Source organism: Ovis canadensis, chromosome 13, assembly GCF_042477335.2.
Source record: "Ovis canadensis isolate MfBH-ARS-UI-01 breed Bighorn chromosome 13, ARS-UI_OviCan_v2, whole genome shotgun sequence".
Taxonomy (NCBI): domain Eukaryota; kingdom Metazoa; phylum Chordata; class Mammalia; order Artiodactyla; family Bovidae; genus Ovis; species Ovis canadensis.
The window spans coordinates 71,550,001-71,555,069 of record NC_091257.1 but is presented as its reverse complement, the minus strand read 5'-3'; positions in this window follow the sequence as shown (position 1 = coordinate 71,555,069).

The following is a 5,069-nucleotide window of genomic DNA, read 5'->3' as shown; positions in this document are numbered from 1 at the left end:
GTGAGGAGTAGTGAGCACCAGGGCATGTTAAGGCTCCGCACCAGGGGCACATTCAGGACTCAGCACATTCATGGTGCATGCTGGACTTGCTCCCCTTTGGCTCTGCTCAGAGCATATTCTGGGAGCCTCAGACAGTGACTCGGATGGATGTCAAGTCATGTTTCCCAGACCTCCAGTCCTGTCTCCTCCCCTCCCTCAACAGGGAGAACAAAACCTGGGGCCCAGAGTTGAACCAGCCATAGGATCCAGGCAGGATTTAATAACCTTCATTGATTCTTGTAGTATTTGCTTTTTTATTATTGCTTTCTATTTGTGGCAAGCTTCACTTCTAAGTGTATTTATTTAAGTTTGAAAAATGAGGTAATTTGAAGAAAAACATGAGACAATATGGTGCAGGTTGTATGTGGCACTCGTGTAATTCATGTAGGGGGTTCCTAGATTCTTCGAGCTGGGAACCACTGAACTCAGGTGTGAATGACTAATGGCAGGGCTTTGTCTGAGAGCAAGCTCGGGAGAGGGAAGGCTACACACAAATGGGGGCAAGAATGTCATCCAGAGTCATGTGGGGAACACCACCAGTTTTATGTATTTGCAGAGGACTGGCCCTTCCTTTGGGCTCCAGGCTGCCTGCTGAGGGGAGAGAAGAGGAAAGAGGTGGGCCTGCCCAGGGCAGGCAGGTGGATGGATGGTGGAGGTGGCTGGCTGCATGGCGCTGCTGAAAGTGGCCTTACCCAAGAGGAATGCCCTGCCCTCTGTGCAGATAAGACCTGTGGTAGCAGATATGCATCTGCTCTCCATTCCCTGCTCCTGGAAGGCCAGTCTCTGTTTTCTCTTGAGGACACATCTTATTTCTGCTCTTTGTCCACATGGGGCTCTACAGGACCCTGGCAAATGTGCAGGTTCTAAACTTTTAGCCTCAGAGATTGGTTCAAGGCTTATTACCCAAGAGTGTCCAAGCAGGATGAGTCTGAAGGCTGTATTCCTGCTGGGTTAGGGTTGCTGAGCTGATAGGGGGTAGGGGGTGCAGGGAGCCTCCCATGAATAGAGTCTTGAGTCTGAAGCCACTACCTGAGAAGTGAAGGTCCCTGTGTCTCCATTTGAGCATCTGCATCCATCTAAGAAAAGACTTTCCATTTATGGAGCCAATAAGTCCCTTCATTTCCCATTTTATTTCCTTTGAGTTGGATTTTTGTTATGAGTAGCTCAAAGAGTCCTAATACACCTCTTTATTACCTAGAGAGACTCCTGTGCTCTGGGTTGTTGTCATCATGGCAAAGTAGTCATGGAAGTAGGCACTGGAGCTGGGATGTGGGCTGAAACCCCAGCTGGGCCTTGATGGGCTGTGTGAGTCCCAGCAAGCCCTTCCCCAGGTTGAACTGATGGTGAGGCACACAGACCCCCACAGAGCTCACAGTGAGACGCTGGTACAGAGGTGCTGAGTCAGTGTGACTGCTGATGTAACACTGGTAGTTAAAATATAATCTCAATTACAATGAAGCACCTGCTGCCTCCAGTGGTAAATGCTGTCTCATCCCCTCTTCTTTGGTTGCAGGTGGGTGCTGGTGGAAGTGGGCTTGGAATTAGGGCCTCCACACACTCCAAGTTGCGTTTTGATAAAGCCCAAGACTGCAGCGGCTGTTCAAGGGTAGGAAGATGCCTGTCGTTGGTCCCACATGAGTGACACCCAGGGCTGTGGGGGCCTGTGGGGAGACAGAAGCTCCACTTCCCTCTGGACAGGGTGCTGTGTTCACTCACGTGGAGCCAGGTCCTGCAAGTGACATCATTCCTCACAGAGGCCAATCTGTCGGCTGGACAGAGGCAAAGAGCCTAGGGAAGGCCAGAGTAGTGGTGAAGCAGACAAGTGTCCTAGTAAGGCCGGAGCCTTCCCCATGCTGCTCCATAGATCAGCAGGTCACACTTCTGGGAAGAATTCATTCTTCAGCTGCTTTCCTCACTCAAGTGTCCCCCAGCCTGGCTGCCCTTCTGTGAAGGTCTGTGAACATTCCACTTGATGGACATGCTCCCCCAGCTGCTTGTCAGGAGTAACTCGTGGTGAATTACAACGGGAGCAGACAGAACTGCTAGTTAAATGTCTGGTGCTGTCTGTCACCAGGCAGGACACCACTCAAAGTCAGGTCCCCATGCAGCTCTGGTGCATGGCCTCTGTGTTGCCCTGAGGCCTCCTAGACTCTAATCTAACACTGGCCCCAGGGAGCCCTGGTTCCCTGTCCCTCAGCAAGTCTGGGCTCCTGTTTGCTTCAGCCCAGGACTTGTGGCCCCAACAGTGGAGGGTAGTTGTCTGTGGAATGCAGACGGATACATCTGATCACATGTGCTATTAACTTCCTCCAACAATCAAATGAATTATTTACCTGTCAGCGCTCTGAGACACCATCCCAAAGCAGTTGTTTGCACCTCTTACATTCACCATGGAGAGGAGAGCAAGGAGGGTGAAGCGGAGACTGTGGCACCTGTAATAGCTGTTGTGCATTGATTGTGCCGCTTGTTAGCTGGCTCGAGAGCCGTGTCTGACTGCTACAGCGTTCCAAAAAGATGAGTGGCCACAAGGACCAAGTCAGTGCACAAAGGCAGCTTGTTCTCTGGGGAGAGGAGGAGCCAGCATCTCCTTAGTTTCTTGAATTTGGGCATGTAGGATCATGGTCGGTGGTTTGCAGATGTGGCATAAAATGACGTGACTCACAGAGGAGATCACTCCGTTCAGCTCTCTGTTGACCTGGTGACATCACATAAGACTCAGCTGCTGCTGGGTGAGCACCACTCACACCCCTTACTCCTTTCTGAAACAGAGAGGGTCCTGGAGTGGCAGCTTCTGCAGGTGACTTGGCCAAATGTTCAGTAACACTGATCGTGTTTCATATATTTTTAAGGTTATGTCTAGTTAAGAAGAGTGGTACTGCTTTTCCATTTATAGGAATGAATGTTCTTTGGAATTTGCAACTTAGGTTCATTTAAAATATCATTCATTTATTATTGACACAGCAGTTCACTCACCAGGCTCAAAATGAAATGTATATGAAAAGGTGCATATTGATGGTTTCCGCCTCCAGCCCTGTCTCCCATCACCCAGCTCCCATCCTGGGTGGGAGGCTCTTGCTTCCTTCCTTCAGAGCAGCTTTCCAAAGAGTTTATGCAAATGCAGCCTCCTTTGAACAGACACACTCCCCTAGTGCAGGCTGCTACACAGAGTGGTGGGTACTTTGTGTACAGGCCTGCCTCCTGCATCCCTCTTTGCATAATAATACAGCTTGGCAACCTTTCTCTATTTGTGTATTTCCTTACTCTGTTCTGCTGCATAGAATTCCATTGTATGGATGTGCCATTGTTCAACCGCCATTCCCTACTGATGGACACCAGTTGCTTCTCATCTTTTGATGCTAAATGCAGAGCAATTGGAAGTAACTTGCACTCACATCAGCCCACACATGTGAGCCTATCCAGGAAGTGGCATTGTTAGGCACCACCAAGTCAAAGAGAACATTAGCTTGCAGGCAAATTGGGGGGTCATAGTTTTGTTCTTAGAATTTTAAAAATTAATTTTACATTTACTGAGAAGATACTATAGGGGAGCAAAACTTGCCACCCCCAAATGTATCTTTTTGGCATGAGGATCTTCTTAGGCTGATCCTTTTTAAGAAATGCGAGACACGGGAAGTTTTTCTTTTTACCCCTCCCTTCACTTCAGGCTTCCCTGGTGGCTCAGAGGTTAAAATGTCTGCTTGCAATGCGGGAGACCTGGGTTCGATCCCTGGGTCGGGAAGATCCCCCAGAGAAGGAAATGGCAACCCACTCCAGTATTCTTACCTGGAGAATCCCATGGACAGAGGAGCCTGGCAGGCTACAGGCCATGGGGTCGCAAAGAGTAGGACATGACTGAGCGACTTCACTTTCACTTCAGTCAGTTCAGTCGCTTATTTGTGTCCTACTCTTTGTGAAGCCATGGACTGCAGCACGCCAGGCCTCCCTGTCCATCACCAACTCCTGGAGTTTACCCAAACTTATGTCCATTGAGTCGGTGATGCCATCCAACCATCTCATCCTCTGTCGTCCCCTTCTTCTCCTGCCTTCAATCTTTTCCAGCATCAGAGTCTTTACAAATGAGTCAGCTCTTCACACCAGGTGGCCAAAGTATTGGAGTTTCACCTTCAACATCAGTCCTTCCAATGTACACTCAGGACTGATCTCCTTTAGGATGGACTGGTTGGATCTCCTTGTAGTCCAAGGGAACTCAAGAGTCTTCTCCAACACCACAGTTCAAAAATATCAATTCTTATATGATATTATACATGTTTCAATGCCATTCTCCCAAATCATCCCCTCCTTCCCTCTCCCACAGAGTCCAAAATACTGTTCTATGCATCTCTGTCTCTTTTGCTGTCTCACATACATGGTTATCATTACCATCTTTCCAAATTCCATATATATAGCCTCCAATTAAAATATAAAATTTAAATTTAAAAAAAAGCATCAATTCTTTGGCACTCAGCTTTCTTTATAGTCCAACTCTCACATCCATACATGACTACTGGAAAAACCATAGCCTTGACTAGACGGACATTTGTTGGCAAAGCAATGTCTCTGCTTTTTAATATTCTGTCTAGGTTGGTCATAACTTTCCTTCCAAGAAGCAAGCGTCTTTTAATTTCATGGCTGCAGTCACCATCTGCAGTGATTTTGGAGCCCCCCAAAATAAATAAAGTCTGTCTCTGTTTCCACTGTTTCCCTATCTATTTGCCATGAAGTGATGGGACCAGATGCCATGATCTTCGTTTTCTGAATGTTGAGCTTTAAGACAACTTTTTCACTCTCCTCTTTCACTTTCATCAAGAGGTTCTTTAGTTCTTCTTCACTTTCTGCCATAGGGTGGTATCATCTGCATATCTGAGGTTATTGATATTTCTGCTGGCAATCTTGATTCCAGCTTATGCATCTTGCAGCCCAGCGTTTCTCATGATGTACTCTGCATAGAAGTTAAATAAGAGTGACAATATACAGCCTTGACGTACTCCTTCCCTGATTTGGAACTAGTCTGTTGTTCCATGTCCAGTTCT